The sequence below is a fragment of the Protopterus annectens genome, chromosome 2.part1, assembly GCF_019279795.1.
Source record: "Protopterus annectens isolate FY-2018-M chromosome 2.part1, PAN1.0, whole genome shotgun sequence".
NCBI lineage: Eukaryota > Metazoa > Chordata > Ceratodontiformes > Protopteridae > Protopterus > Protopterus annectens.
The window spans coordinates 455,038,744-455,055,800 of NC_056729.1; the positions used below are offsets into that span (position 1 = coordinate 455,038,744).

General features: G+C 43.5%; 2 non-coding genes across 2 annotated transcripts; both read left to right on the forward strand.

Moving 5' to 3' along the window:
* The first annotated feature begins 13,526 nt into the window (after positions 1-13,526).
* On the forward strand, positions 13,527-13,662 carry LOC122795151. The gene has a single exon (XR_006363759.1). It is a non-coding gene; the product is annotated as a U4 spliceosomal RNA (small nuclear RNA).
* A 3,164-nt stretch (positions 13,663-16,826) lies between these two features.
* Positions 16,827-16,962, forward strand: LOC122795146. Its single transcript, XR_006363755.1, has one exon. It is a non-coding gene; the product is annotated as a U4 spliceosomal RNA (small nuclear RNA).
* Positions 16,963-17,057: the final 95 nt, after the last annotated feature.

The following is a 17,057-nucleotide window of genomic DNA, read 5'->3' on the forward strand; positions in this document are numbered from 1 at the left end:
AGTACAGGGCGCAGCAGCTGGTATCACCAGACGCATGTTCCAGACTGTAATGGCGGCACAGGCACGTGCAGAATGCCAGAACCAAGAAGGGCAGAGGCTGCAGAGGGCTGCAATCCGTACCCTAAATGACAACATCCAGTCATTGGCGAATGCTCAACAGCAGATTGCTAATGTACTGGATAGGCAATTAGGTGAAATGGTTGGAATCCTCGACCGAGGCATGGCAATCCACGAGCGTGAGCTGTCTGTCCTGGAACACCTGGTAGGGGTGAGGCATAGGACACGTGGGTGTAGGCCAGCAACACCGCCTAGTGTAGGTCGACGTGTGCGTGCCACCTCTCATGCCCACCCACATAGTGCCGGTAGCAGTAGCAGTGCAGCTGGTGCTGCACTGTCCACACCAGGACACAGCAGGCCACGTGGACATGGCCCTGGCCGGTCCCATCGTGGACACGGTTCCAGTGGACATGTGTCATTGGACAGTAGCCACTCTATACCTCCACCTGGTAGTGCCCATGCAACCCCAGGCAGGCACGGGTCACATGGCCGCGGACGGACACAGTGAGCCATACAACCTGCACTGTACAGTATGGGGCTGTCAACTATACCCCATGTAGGCATCACATATGGCTGAACTGTGTACACACATACCCACACACAGCAGACACAACTGTAGGGCTCCACCACATCCACATGCATTCTGCACAGACATGCCCAGTAAACTCACCGGCCCTTACACACAAACATGATGTTATCCATTGGTGCAGCCTATGCCCCTGGCATAATATCACCCTGTGCATATGATGAAGCCTCTGCCACATCCCTGTCATCCACACCATCGGTGCAGGGTTATGCAAATATATTCTGATGCACAGGGTGGACAGGATAGTGAGAGGTTTATGTGATACCTGTGTATGCATAGCATGGGATGTGTATGTTGCAGTGGTTGTGTGTGAAGACTGACAGATGCGTATGTGATGTGGGATGTGTACTGTCAACATGCAGCAGACATACCATGTAGTGCAGGTGCAGCATGCATTGTGATGTGTTCACGGTATGTGTGACGGTTACATGTGTCGTACCATGTGGGTTCTGATAACCTGTATCCATCCTATGGTGTACTCGCATGTGCCTACAGGGAGCACTGTTATCGATCCCCCACATGTAGCTGTGGATTACCCACAGGCACATCTGGCAATATCAGCATACTACATGTACCCGCAACCTGCCTGGACACCTACATGACACACATGTCTGCACATATACTGCACCTGACGCATGTGGTCAGTGCCACAGGCTACAGTGGACAGAGACGTCACATTCATAGCAGTACATAGTACAGGTATGGTGACATGGTGCAGGTGTCATACACAGCGTGCTGGCCACTGATGTCAGGTGTCACCTGTCAGCTGTGGTGCATGCTGTGCAGCAGTAAGACCCTGTAACAGTACAGGTATATGGTCGCGATCGCGGGGTGTACACCACTATGATGCACACCCCATAGTGTGCAGATGGGGACACCTGCCTGTGTGGTCAGCACCCTCACAATACTATGCACCCACATGCCATGTCACAGGGTGCGGACATGCACAGGTGGCCAGTATGGCTCACACCTATGGCATCGACAGGGTTGTGCAATGCAGCACCAGTACGGGATGGCCACCCTGTGTGGTTAGTGTCCGTTCACAACAGTATATTTGCATACACCCTCACACCAAGCAGCAGACATACAAACATGTTGACACACACACATTGTGGTGACCACACATGTATACATGGAGAGACAATGTGTTGCATGTACTGCACCATCCCAATCCATGCACCCCACACTGAGGTATGTACAGACCTGTACTATGGTGTACAGGGATGTGTAGCATGTGGGACATATTCCCCCCGATATGTGGCATACATGGGCACACATTCATGCACACATGTCAGTGCTGGGAATACTACACCCGCCATATGATACGTGTGCAGGCATGCAGAGGTATGTAGTGCATTATGTGTACCAACACCGTATCTGGCAGATGTGCCGATATGTGCACTTGGGAGGTGGTAGGTGATACAGTTGCCATGTGACATACAGTCAATGACACCTGAACACTGGGTATGCATTATGTCAGCACTGTCATGTAACAGCGACATAGCATACTGTATGCACATGGCAGGGTAGGATGGTGTGTGACACACCTGTGAGCCACCACCTGCACACATGCATGTAGACAGGTGTTTATACACATGATGTCCACACATACCTCCATACGTGCTGTTCCTATGCCACCATATAATGGCCCCTATGATGGGTACGCATGTGGTAGGGTTCTGCAACTATGTTATGGACATTGGCCACTGCTCATGCATGGCTGCTCCATGCACAGTACATGTGTCACATGTGTCTCCTGTTGCCATGTGTGTATGCATTACTACGTTTTGACATGTGTGTTGACATACATAACACATGGACTGTGGTATGGTATCACAGCTGTCACAGGCAAACAATACAAGGATATGTGTCCCAGTCAACACCGCTACACCCTCTAGTGGGAGCATACCACAGACATGAGTCCACCTTCCATTCGTGTGTGTAGCGCCATGTACGCCGGTGCTATGCATGTGGTACAGCACAGGCTATGTATGTGTCATGTGTGCAGTCCATGCACACATCCAGACATTCACATGTATGATGTATCCGGATGGTGGTTCACTGTGGTACAGCGGCAGTCATGTGTCACAGCTGTGTCAGGGCCGTGGTATGTGTGGAGCAGACATGTCCATGTATACTGATATGAGTGGACTACATCACACATGTTGGATCACTGGTAGTACATGTGTGCTCTGCACAACTGGTGTACACTGCTATACAGACCTGTGGACATGTGTCACATGCTGTTGTTGGACCATGTGGCATACTGCTGCACCGATGACATGGTGCTGGCATGGCAGCTACAGTGTTCACTACAGTGTGTACATGTGTGACCTGCACCCGTGACGCCTGTGATGTCATCTGTGTGTGTACGAGTAACTGCATGTGTGACCACCCTGTGCGTGTGGACAGGTTTACCTTACTGTGACCTGCAGTGTGTACACTCCGTCTGCATGCTGGATGGCGCGTAGCAAATGCTATGTGTGTGAGCATGCCCAGTTTGCTGTTGTGTAGGTGGACACACAGGATGTTCCACACTCTGCCCTTTCATGATTACACTCCATGTGTATGCATGTCTGCACTTTGCAAATGCTAAGTGTGTGAGCATGCCCAGTACGCCATGCATGGAGACACAGTACATTTGGCACTGACGTCTGATACTAGGCATGTAGCCATGGCCAATGACATCCTGCATAGCCATGGTGGCAGTCCAGGCAAGTTATATGTAGTTGCTATGCCACAATGGATACCTACATCATGCACACAGGTTGCTCTCTCAAAGGGTGTACTGTCTGTGGTGCATCCCGTATCCATTTCATGATGTAGTGCTCTGTAGATAGTTAGTATTCCCGAGTGCAGCACTGCCGTGTTACTGTACATCCACCTTGGGATAGTAACATGCTGTGTGACTGCTCACTCTGTATTCATTCCCTATCGGCATCCTTGCCTCTGCAGATGATATCACCCACCTAGGAGTATGCCTCTTGACAGTGCTGAGCTGAGTAATCTCGGTAGCGCGTTCTGTAAATGCATCATGCTGTAGTGTGTTTGTGTAGGTAGGTGTAGGTTCAACTCCCAGCCCTTCCCAGTGTGTGTGTGTGTGTGTGTGTTTGTGTGTGTGTTTCCAGCTGCCTCTGGAGACAGTGATGCTTTTAGATGCCTCACAACACATACATTTGCTATCAGCGTCTATTCCTTTGCGGATGATGTCACCCACCTAGAAGTATGCCTCTGACGGTGCTGTGCTCAGTATTCTCGGTAGCGCGTACTATAAATGCATCATGCTATAGTGTGTTCATGTAGGTAGGTGTAGGTTCAACTCCCGGCCCTTCCCCGTGTGTGTGTCTGGTGTGTGTGTGTGTGTGTGTGTGTGTGTGTGTGTGTGTGTTTCCAGCTGCCTCTGGCGACAGTAATGTTTTTAGACGCTTCACAACACATACATTGGCTATCAGCGTCTATTCCTTTGTGGATGATGTCACCCACCTAGAAGTATGCCTTTGACGGTGCTGTGCTCAGTAATCTCGGTAGCACATTCTGTAAATGCATCATGCTGTAGTGTGTTCATGTAGGTAGATGTAGGTTCAACTCCCGGCCCTTCCCCGTGTGTGTGTGTGTGTGTGTGTGTGTGTGTGTGTTTCCAGCTGCCTCTGGCGACAGTAATGCTTTTAGATGCTTCACAACACATACATTGGCTATCAGCGTCTATTCCTTTGCGGATGATGTCACCCACCTAGAAGTATGCCTCTGACGGTGCTGTGCTCAGTAATCTTGGTAGCGCGTTCTGTAAATGCATCATGCTGTAGTGTGTTCATGTAAGTAGGTGTAGGTTCAACTCCCGGCCCTTCCCCGTGTGTGTGTGTGGTGTGTGTGTGTGTGTGTGTTTCCATCTGCCTCTGGTGACAGTAATGCTTTTAGATGCTTCACAACACATACATTGGCTATCAGCGTCTATTCCTTTGCGGATGATGTCACCCACCTAGAAGTATGCGTCTGCCGGTGCTGTGCTCAGTAATCTCGGTAGCGCATTCTGTAAATGCATCATGCTGTAGTGTGTTCATGTAGGTAGGTGTAGGTTCAACTCCCAGCCCTTCCAAGTGTGTGTGTGATTCCAGCTGCCTCTGCAGACAGTGATGCTTTTAGACACCTCACAACACATACATTTGCTATTGGCGTCTATTCCTTTGCGGATGATGTCACCCACCTAGAGTTATGCCTCTGACGGTGCTGTGCTCAGTAATCTTGGTAGCGTGTTCTGTAAATGCATCATGCTGTAGTGTGTTCATGTAGGTAGGTGTAGGTTCAACTCCCGGCCCTTCCAAGTGTGTGTGTGTTTCCAGCTGCCTCTGCGGACAGTGATGATTTTAGACGCCTCACAACACATACATTTGCTCTCGGCGTCTATTCCTTTGCGGATGATGTCACCCACCTAGAGTTATGCCTCTGACGGTGCTGTGCTCAGTAATCTCGTAGCGCATTCTGTAAGTGCATCATGCTGTAGTGTGTTCATGTAGGTAGGTGTAGGTTCAACTCCCGGCCCTTCCAAGTGTGTGTGTGTGTGTGTGTTTCCAGCTTCCTCTGTGCACAGTGATGCTTTTAGACGCCTCACAACACATACATCTGCTATCGTCGTCTATTCCTTTGCGGATGATGTCACCCACCTAGAAGTATGCCTCTGACGGTGCTGTGCTCAGTAATCTTGGTAGCGTGTTCTGTAAATGCATCATGCTGTAGTGTGTTCATGTAGGTAGGTGTAGGTTCAACTCCCGGCCCTTCCCCGTGTGTGTGTGTGTGTGTGTGTGTGTGTGTGTATCCAGCTGCCTCTGGCGACAGTAATGCTTTTAGACGCTTCACAACATGATACATTTGCTATCGGCGTCTATTCCTTTGCGGATGATGTCACCCACCTAGACGTATGCCTCTGACAGTGCTGTGTTCAGTACTCCACGTAGCGCGTTCTGTAATTATGTCATACTGTCGTGCGATGGGGTAGGTCGGTGTAAGGTCAATTCCCATGCCTGCCAGCTGTGTGTGTGCGTGTGTGTCTATGCTCACAGCCGCATGGGTTCATAGGTATGGTTTTAGATGCTTCGCAACACACATATATCCTGCTGACATCTCTGTGTTTGCGGATGTTGAGACGCAGCTAGTGGACTGCCTGTGTGTCTCCCGTGGTTAGCGACCTCCATAGCGTGTTCTCTATGTGTGTCCTGCTGTGGTGTGATAGGGTAGTGATGTGTAGGCTCCACTACTGGCCTTGCCACATGTGTCTGTCTGTATCTCTCTCGATGTATATATATATATATATATATATATATATATATATATATATATATATATATATATACATATTTTATGCCCATAGCACTGCTCTTGCATGGACAGCTGTCTGTCCCATGTATCGCATATTTGCACAGCTTACACATAGCAATGTGGTACGATGCAAATCCACACATTGTCCATGCAACGTCCGCGTTCCTGGAGGTGTTACACACCCTAGAGACATCTGCTGTATATCTTGGCAGACAGCTATCCTTGCTGTACTGTCACTGTACCCGTACACGCCATAGACCTTGTGTATCATTGCCTGTTTATGGTGTGTGTATGTCTATCTGAGCTGTGTGCATGGTCGTGTGTATGTCCCACTACAATCATCTGTGCAGGTGTCGCCAATATAGGTGATCCATGTAGACTGCTGTTTAATGGGCATTTCAGCACATACCTGCAGACAGTACTGCCCCTCCTACTGCAGCACATTACCTCTTCTTGCAGTGGATAATAATGTTTCCACACACACATGTATCTGTGTCTGTTCATAACAATCCACCTCAAGGAGCGCATATTTGGACAAGGCCTTATGTGATAGTGGGACACTCAGGGCCAGTCATGACATGTTGCTCTTAGAAACATTGATAGTGGGCACAGTGATATGTTATGCATGCGTATGGCATTTCTGTCTGATTTGGTGTCTTCATCGCATGTTTGTCGTTTCCTGTCATCAGTTATCATGAGGGCGCCGGACTGTTACTGTTACGTGGAACACAGGACACATATGAGGCAGACTTCTACACAGTCTGCGTACATCTGGGCAGTTGCAGGGTATGTGTCTGATACAACATACCTACTGTCTGACTACAATACACAGACAGTGTATGGCGGCATGACAGACCACATGACATTACCTTCTATTTGCACGACACACCCACACAGACAGTTGTATTCCTCACACAGGTCTACATCTGCTTATCCACACTAATTGGTCTTTCATGTACCATATGTGTGTGTCGTATTTGCGCTTTCCGTCAGTGGCGGGGCTCACGTACGACCATGGGGGCCTGGTAATTGTTATGTTGACACTTCATGACACCCTGGGGGACACTTTACCTCTGATTACGGTTCTGATTACCTTCCACAGTGACCTTCGCGGGGCATACGTTGTCATTCACAATGTCCGGGGTATGACTTCTACATGTTTGCACATTTGTCCTGCTGTCTTCTCACCTGTCCACCTACTATCACCGGTACAGTACATGTATTTTGGACAGGTTAGCTCCTCATACCCTTGACCTGTTGTCATTATGTGTACACGCCCTGACGGTTCGGCCTTTGCCCTTGTTCCGTTTCACATAGTGATGTGCCTTCCTAGCTGCTTGCTGCCTAGGCATTCCGGACTGTGCGGTAGGTGATAGTGACCGCTAATTCCATTGCATGATTACTGACACTCATAACATCCATATTCATGGCTACGCCAGTATTCGCACAACGGTCTGACTTTGCATGGGGATTTTATAGTATGGTCCCTATCTGTATTTCCTGTACTATGCCTTACTGCAGCTGTGTTATTCTGACAGTTTTCTAGTTATGGGTACCATCTTGGTCGTACGCATGTCCATCCATGGGAATCCCCTGCAGGACACTGATATAGGGCTGTACATATTTCCAACCTGCTTTCCGCATTATCCGGTGGGTGCTTTGCACCATTAGTGGGGGTAAAGGCATGTGCTATACCCACATCCATCCCACGGGGCGGGCCTACGGATTCTCTGCCAAACAACGACTAGGCCCATTTCTGCATACCCAGGTTCCCATGCCTGCAACCTTCTATGGTACACATTACACATGGTTAATGTGTGCGGTACTGGGATGTGGACGCACTTATTTGCACTCCCCACTCTAGGGATGTCTGTTCATATGTCCTGCATGTCATGGACACATGTGTCATCACCCTTGCACCTGCTTTTAGTGCATGTATAGCTGATTCGTATTTGCGGATGACACTTCCTTTGCGTCAATCGTAGCAGGGGCTGCGAATGGATAAATTTTTGGAGTCCTACAATGGACACCAGTGTGCATGTTTAAAGTGTAGAACTTGCTGGACTGTCACTTTCTGGCCAGTGATTTTGACTGCTGCTGTATGTTCCCCATTCGTGGATGTCTGTTTGACTACCCATAATATCTATTACTTGGCATATTTATATCCATGTGTCAGATATACGGGACATAGGTCTGTTGTGTGTACATATATACATGTAAACTCCTCGTTTCGTACCTTGCTTTGTTAATGTCTGTGGATTACGTGTGTACACACATCTATTACCATACCATACCTTTCCACTGTATAGATACTGGCGGAGTGTACGGATGGTTGGCCCTTTATCTTAGGTGTGTTTTATATTGACCTGTGTCTATCTGTCAATTTGCTGGCATTTCATGTGAGACTTACGGTGGCACCTTCTGACAGGTAGGCCAGGCTACAAATGCATACCCTTCGTCAATCCCTGCTACTAACACACCCGTTATTCTATCCACTTTCTATGTTTGTCTTAGCACATATCATGTGTTTCACACTATTTGTACCAGTACTTTGCATGGCATTGTCCGGTTCCATACTTTCAGATGCTGACAGTTTTGAGACATGTATAACTAACGTGGGGGTAAACAGCATTAAGTTACTCTGCTGTGAGTGGCTCGCACACGCACAGGCGCACTTGCATTTCTTCATTGTGGGCTACGCGCAGGCGCACATGCATATCAGTATTCTGGGTTACATATGTTTACTGAGTCTGTGTGCTTACGTGGCCTGTATTAGTTGTGACTGTTCCAGTAACATATCTCTGCTCCGGTTAGTGGACGTATGCGGAACACATTTTCACCTTTACATATGTAACTGTCTTTGTGGCACAGACGCATTAATTATACATTCACATATATATGTTCTATAGTCGTAATTCAAACGGGACTGCATTCACGTTGGCCGGTTGCTGTGACCACTACACGTTTGCTGTTCTGTCTCATTTATATGCATACCCATGGTACATCGCTACATTTGCATATCCCCCCCGCACTCACTTACGTCACTGGCATCCATTCTCCTGCTGGGAAAAGTGTGGTACTACATGTTACACATTCCCTATTCCCTAATGCTCTTGACCCAGGATGCATATGGCGTAACCGCAGGGATATTCAGATCACAGGGGCTTATAGCCCCAACGCATACAGGTCTTTGATTGTCAGGGTGTTCCTGTGGTGCTCTGGGTTTGGTTTTGTCTGCCTAGTGTACAGAACTGCCCTGACCGTGTACAAATGTCAGATGAGGCACATGGACATGGTTTGTCCATGTTTATTATACCATCACCCCCCCATTATTCCACACCGTGCACGCTGCTTGGCCAGCATGCCCGTTGTAGATCGAGTTATAGTAATGGCAAACGGTCCGGTCACCAGGACCTATTTCCATTAGTATACCTCGGTATTTCAAACCTGTCTCGCTATGTTACATGGGTTTAACATAGCGTGCCAGCTTTAACTGAGCCAAGGAGATGTACGTTGCTTACTTTGAGGCAGTCTCGCTATGCTACACACATTTAACATAGCGTGACAGGTTGTACAACAAAGCAACGGGGACAGCAAGCTCTCCGTTGCTGTTTTGCAGTGTTTTGCTGTGTTAACTGGGTGTAATATAGTGAGACGGTTTTGACATTCGCAAAGGACATCTCGTGCAGTACATCAGCACCGCCGCGGATGCCAGACATCTGCGGCTGGGCAGCAGACAGGAATACTATGCCATTATGTAGGGGAATTAATAGTTTATTTTCTTAAATGGTGTCATGGTATAATAGCAATGACTCACTTCTGGGTGTAGGTAATGCTGTATTTACCCACGGTTGCCTTTGTTTGGTCCCTCAGGCTTTGCCCTCGGGACCACACCACGCCAACCGTGGGTATATCCAGCATTACCCACACCCAGGCATGGGTTATTGCTATAATATTCACTCCATGTTCACAGACACGGGTGTTTGGACAACCGACAATGGCTTATGCTGTTGTCATACAATGCTGTGGGTGGTGCCGGTTATCATACATATTCCCTGTTGTGCGTTGTTCCCATTCACAATTGTCTATCCCCTGTCATCATTCATACGTGGATATTTATGTAGCACATGACTGGACTATGTATTACCTGCAGGTATGCTGTGTACAGTGAACATAAGTGACGGTTGGTTACAGTGTATGTAACGCACCTCTGTGATACTGGGGACTACCACACATCCTTCGCAGCATTTCATGCGTATGTACATACTATTATTCGGTGGCCTGTTGACAGTTGTGAGGGCACCGATTACGTGTCCCTATTTGTGCACGCATCGTGTTAGTCTTTGTCCAGCTTTTGTTGCTGTCATGGGTTGGACGGTGGTGTTGGTGTGTCATTGGGTTGTATTTATACTGCCGATACCTCGGTGGGGGTTGGGGTTGGCACTTGTTCCTCTGTGCGGGGGGCCCCATTATGGACATTTGTGTCCTGCGTCGACACTTGCACGTGCCATATGTCCTGTGATATTAACGCAGTTGTGTATTTCTTACCTTCCTTACTACTTGCATGTTACAGGCATTTCGTATCTGGCACACATGACTATTATATTGGCTAGCTTAAGCTATTCACATGCTATGAAATAACCGTTCATTCTGGCATATACGTGTTATTCTATCCTTTGCATTGGCCGTGGGTGTTTTACTGTACAGAACCACACATATCTACGGGTGATGCCCCACCTTGACAATCTGTGCATGTGGCAACCCTGCTGGGGTGACCTGCTTGGTGGACGGCTGTTCCACCCTGTGTATTGTGTTTGGCATGTCTGCATAGCTAATCATCAGTACCGTGGCTGCACATACTGCTTTGTCCTGATGTGTACAGTTATGGGACACCGTGGCGTGTGAACACATATGGGGTTTCGACAGGTCAGTAAACACACACGGGATGTACACATTTTGCCGACACATTCACATGCAGCCATTTGGACTTCAGTACCTGGGATGGGATGTTGACATGTGGGGTACATATTTGCACACCTGTCACTGCCTAGGACATTACATCCTACTACATATGGGGTATACCCGGTCTGTGTAGGTGTGCAGCTGCGTAAGGCTGCTAGCTGGATTAGGTGGACATTCAGACATGGGTGCGGGTTACATGCTATGACGGGGTTGTTGTGTATTACATTTGCATGCATGGGTTCTGCTTGTGGATATTCCGGTTCGGCATATGCCATCCTATGTGTATGCGACAGTTACGTTGCTGTGTCTAGCACATTTTACTATACACATGTCTGTGTGTGTTTGGGATGTCTAGTTTCTTTCTGGTGTTTATATGGCCACGACTGCCCAGCTGTGTACTATCACTACCACTGTGGGACTGCTGGTGACCATGCCCATGGGGCTAGTCATGTGTAGTTGCGGCGCGCTGACATGATGCAGTACACCTCCACTGGGTATGACTGCTGACAGTGCAATGCATGACGGACACGGTATTCCAAGTATCCTTTGTTCCATGAACGGGAACGTTCTGTACTTCGTGCATTTATGTTTGGTTCTCCATATTGTGTGGGCGGGTACTATGTTGCATACTCTGCATACGTTTCATTGTCCACGGACACTGGTAGGTGCGGTTACTATTGCAGGCGGCCTGTGAGAGTCAGCACTTTCGGTTGCTCATCGCCTGCCGGCTTGGCCACGCCTCCGAGCGCATCCTAGTTCGGCTCCCTGGACTCGCACACGTGCCCTATGCACGTGGTTGTGGTTGCAGCGCACACTCATTACTATGCATGTGGCGGTGCTACACCAGTTGTACGCTGCACGGCCGGCGCAAGCCTCACACTGGCCTTGAATCCGGGGGAACATTTAAAATATGGTAAAAAAAAAAATTAAAGTTTTGCTACTGAAATTGAAAACCTTGAGAAAAGATTCTTTAGCAATATGAATGTGAACTGAGTAGAGTGAAAAATTCACCCACACATTTGAAAATATTGCGGTACATTGTTTTTGTTTTAAAAAAATATCCTGCATTTCACTTTGGTGGTTTAAGCTGTAATTACCCCTTTGCAAAAAGCAAAAGAAGGAATATCAAAAATTAGAGTTATTTCTCACTTTATTCTTTGTCAGCCTTTCCTAATTTTCAGGGAGAAAGACAATATTTCTGCATTTTTTAGTGTGTGATGAAAAAAAGCTGCCTACAATATATGCAGTTCTGAAAACTGCACCGAATGAAATCAGAATGTTTAAAACAGAATTTATCATTGTCTCCTATGCACCTTTTGTTGTACAATAATTTTCAGAACCCATGTTTCTGAGTAAGCGTAGCTTTCAGGAAACTCATAGTCCCTGAAAAGATATATTGCTTTGAATTTGTCGGGGTGCTGTCTGTTGACTGAGGTAATATCCTGTTGGTGTTACAAAGTAAATAGGTATTGAAAACCTATGAGAATTCACAAATGACATCACTGTGAGGTTGCTGCATTAGAGAGAGACATGCAGAAGAAAGGAGGCATAGCAAAATAGAATTGATATTTTGTAGCCAAAAGGAAAATATCAATTAAATTTAATTAGGTATACTGTAACTCACAAAAACATGATAGATATAGGTTTGCTGAGAGATGACACATGGCCCTTAAACATGATTACTGATGGAGTACAAATGGTATGGATCAGTTTTAGGAGTAATTAAGCAGGTACTGTCCAAGTTTACAGATCGAGATATTTTTAATTCAAAAGTCGTCTAATTAATTTCCCAAAAGTTTAAGTAGCTGAAAGCCCATTGTTGGCAAAGTTGAGACAAAGTTGAATCCTTGCTTCAGACTTTATGGAACAAGGCAAAAAAGATTTTGCACTAGCTATAGTATAGATGTGCTCATAGAATTATTCATAACATTCCATGATTTCTTAATATCTTATAACATAGATTCAGTCATTATAAGACTTCCAAGGATGGAAGCTATAATATATTTGTAGTAGTGCAAATTAGACAGGGAAAAAAAATCAACTTTCCACTGATCTGATGCAGACTTTTGAGTTAGATAGTAAAATAAGAGTTGACTAAGAATAATCAGATACCTAAGACAGTAGAAGCATTGCATAATAGCAGTGATGATCTGCTTAATTAACTTACAGAGTAAAAAAGATACTATCAGAAGAGCATCTTCTAAAAAGTCGCTTCTTGTGCTTTAAAAAAATCTCATTTGTAAAGTTAATGTTAAGCTATTGTGCAGTAGCTAAAGTTTTTGTGAGAGTGTCTATGAATTCTCCTAAGCATTATGAATTAAAGATTTTCTGGACCTTTTATGTGTTATGAGATATTTTAAAAACATGGCTAACATATAGAAATGCAGTGTTATGTAATGTGAAAAACCTATTGTGTCATTCTTATTTTTTAGAACGATATGCCAGTTTAGTAAAACGAGTGTTAAAATTTACAAAGGAAAAAGCATGGCAAACCTTTTTGAAAAGAATTGACATTATTTGCATATTCCATCCCAGAATGCATCAGGAAAGTCTCCACAAGCTGTCAAAGTCTTTGCAATATAGGGAAGGATGAGCCCCAGTTATCTTTTTTAGCTTTGTGCAGTGCTAATATCATAGCCAATGAAGGTTTACTGAGGTGTGATTATTGCAATTTGAAAACTTTACCCAATACCCTGCCAAGTCTGCTTTATGACAGATTTGTCAATTTTTTACCCTTTCTGAGGAGACTTTGTATATGGTAAAAATTAGGCTTCGGATATTATGTATTTTTACATATTTTTTTATGACAGCATGTTGTGCTTTTTAAAAGTTGATACTTCAATTTTTGAGAACAGATGATTGAAGTACACTTATTTTTTATGACATATTTTTAATTTCTCATTTTTGTTTATTTAAATATTGGTGTAAAAAGTTGTTTTTTTATTATTTTATTTATGCGGCAATAAAGATATAACAGATAGATTTCCATGTATTAATAATGTTGGCAAGGTGAAGTCTTTAAAGTACTTCATGGAGATTTTCTTCTTCATTGCAATATCATTTTTTTAAAGTAGGGTAGGATTTTTCAAGAGACCCATTTCATTACATACCTTCCGAAAGTATATTCCAGTAAGCAGTAGAAATAACAGTCTTAATTTATCAAAATACTTTGTAAATGGATGTAGACCTCTGGATCCATCAACATGTTGTTGTACCACGATATCCATATTTTAATGATTGTCTATTTAAAATGCAGACTGTGGGGTATTGTTCAGCCAGCGTTTTGATGGAAAACAGGATGAAACAGAACCTATCAATTTATTCAGCAAACAGAGTTCTATTTCTTTGCTTTGTCCAAGTTTGATTTAATTTAAAATAGTAGTATAAATCTTGGCCTCTGTGCTTCTGTGATTGAAGGGACATTTACTTACTTAAGTCACCTCAGGATGGTTGATTGATATTTGTGCAAAGTGATGAAGCAGGCTTAAGCATTGTGTAAAAGTGTAGGCACCACAGCATGTGTTTGAAAATGTTACATTTTTAAATTCCCAGAGGGTTTGGAATACTTTTTTCAATGGATTCTTTCTAAGCAAAAAAACCTGCTTTGCACATTATGTATATTTAAACATTACATTAGTTAATTAGCTTAGAAAAGTAGTCTTCGTAGCGGCAATTGTGAAAGGCTTGTCTTTATGAAGCAGTGGATAGAAGCTGTTAATGGAATCACAGCAGAGAGTCAGATCCTATGAGATATCAAAAAGCTGGATAGAATAAAATATGCCGTGACTCGTGAATCTACACACTTTTAAGGAGTATGAGATGATAGAATAGTGTAGTTGCACAAAAGGGAAAGAGGCAGTAAAACTGTCTGCCTCTACTGCATTTGCAGATTTGCATTTTAGTGTTTTTTGCAAGTTGAAATGAATAACATATTTCTGATATCGCTCAAAATGACTGAGGAACACTATGTTATTTACTCAGTTGTGTCTGCATTGTTACACAAGGTTTCATTTTGACATTATATCTCTATGTGCACCTGAAATGAGATGTATAATGAGCTTACATCTGGCAAACTGTATTTTTGAAATGAACACCATTGTGGCAAATATTTAAAACTTCCATCATTCTGAAAATTAAAGCTTAAAATTAAGTTCAAATTATTTCTGCAAATATTGCTAGAAACTGTGGAACGCTTTGTACAACATTAAAATATGGTAAAAAAATAAAATTAAAGTTTTGTTACTGAAATTGAAAACCTTGAGAAAAGATTCTTTAACAATATGAATGTGAACTGAGTAGAGTGAAAAATTCACCCTCACATTTGAAAATATTACGGTACATTGTTTTGTTTTAAAAAAAATATCCCGCATTTCACTTTGGTGGTTTAAGCTGTAATTACCCCTTTGCAAAAAGGAAAAAAAGGAATATCAAAAATTAGAGTTATTTCTCACTTTATTCTTTGTCAGCCTTTCCTAATTTTCAGGGAGAAAGACAATATTTCTGCATTTTTTAGTGTGTGATGAAAAAAAGCTGCCTACAATATATGCAGTTCTGAAAACTGCACCGAATGAAATCAGAATGTTTAAAACAGAATTTATCATTGTCTCCTATGCACCTTTTGTTGTACAATAATTTTCAGAACCCATGTTTCTGAGTAAGCGTAGCTTTCAGGAAACTCATAGTCCCTGAAAAGATATATTGCTTGGAATTTGTCGGGTTGCTGTCTGTTGACTGAGGTAATATCCTGTTGGTGTTACAAAGTAAATAGGTATTGAAAACCTATGAGAATTCACAAATGACATCATGTGAGGTTGCTGCATTAGAGAGAGACATGCAGAAGAAAGGAGGCATAGCAAAATAGAATTGATATTTTGTAGCCCAAAGAAAAATATCAATTAAATTTAATTAGGTATACTGTAACTCACAAAAACATGATAGATATAGGTTTGCTGAGGGATGACACATGGCCCTTAAACATGATTACTGATGGAGTACAAATGGTATGGATCAGTTTTAGGAGTAATTAAGCAGGTACTGTCCAGGTTTACAGATCAAGATATTTTTAATTCAAAAGTCGTCTAATTAATTTCCCAAAATTTTAAGTAGCTGAAAGCCCATTGTTGGCAAAGTTGAGACAAAGTTGAATCCTTTCTTCAGACTTTATGGAAAAAGGCAAAAATGATTTTGCACTAGCTGTAGTATAGATGTGCTCATAGAATTATTCATAACATTCCATGATTTCTGAATATCTTATAACATAGATTCAGTCATTATAAGACTTCCAAGGATGGAAGCTATAATATATTTGTAGTAGTGCAAATTAGACAGGGAAAAAAATCAACTTTCCGCAGATCTGATGCAGACTTTTGAGTTAGATAGTAAAATAAGAGTTGACTAAGAATAATCAGATATCTAAGACAGCAGAAGCATCGCATAATAGCAGTGATAATCAGCTTAATTAAAATACAAAGTAAAAAAGTTACTATCATAAGAGTATCTTCTAAAATGTCTCTTCTTGTGCTTTAAAAAAATCTCATTTGTAAAGTTAATCTTAAGCTATTGTGCAGTAGCTAAAGTTTTTGTGAGAGTGTCTATGAATTCTCCTAAGCATTATGAATTAAAGATTTTCTGTACCTTTTCTGTGTTATGAGATATTTTGGAAACATGGCTAATATATAGAAATGCAGTATTATGTAATGTGAAACACCTATTGTGTCATTCTTATCTTTTAGAACGATATGCCAGTTTAGTAAAACGAGTGTTAAAATTTACAAAGGAAAAAGCATGGCAAACCTTTTTGAAAAGAATTGACATTATTTGCATATTCCATCCCAGAATGCATCAGGAAAGTCTCCACAAGCTGTCAAAGTCTTTGCAATATAGGGAAGGATGAGCCCTAGTTATCTTTTTTAGCTTTGTGTTGTGCTAATATCATAGCCAATGAAGGTTTACTGAGGTGTGATTATTGCTATTTGAAAACTTTACCCAATAGCCTGCCAAGTCTGTTTTATGACAGACTTGGCAATTTTTTACCGTTTCGGAGGAGACTTTGTTTATGGTAAAAATTAGGCTTCGGAGATTAGGTATTTTTACTTATTTTTTTATGACAGCATGTTGTGCTTTTAAAGTTTTTAAAATTTTT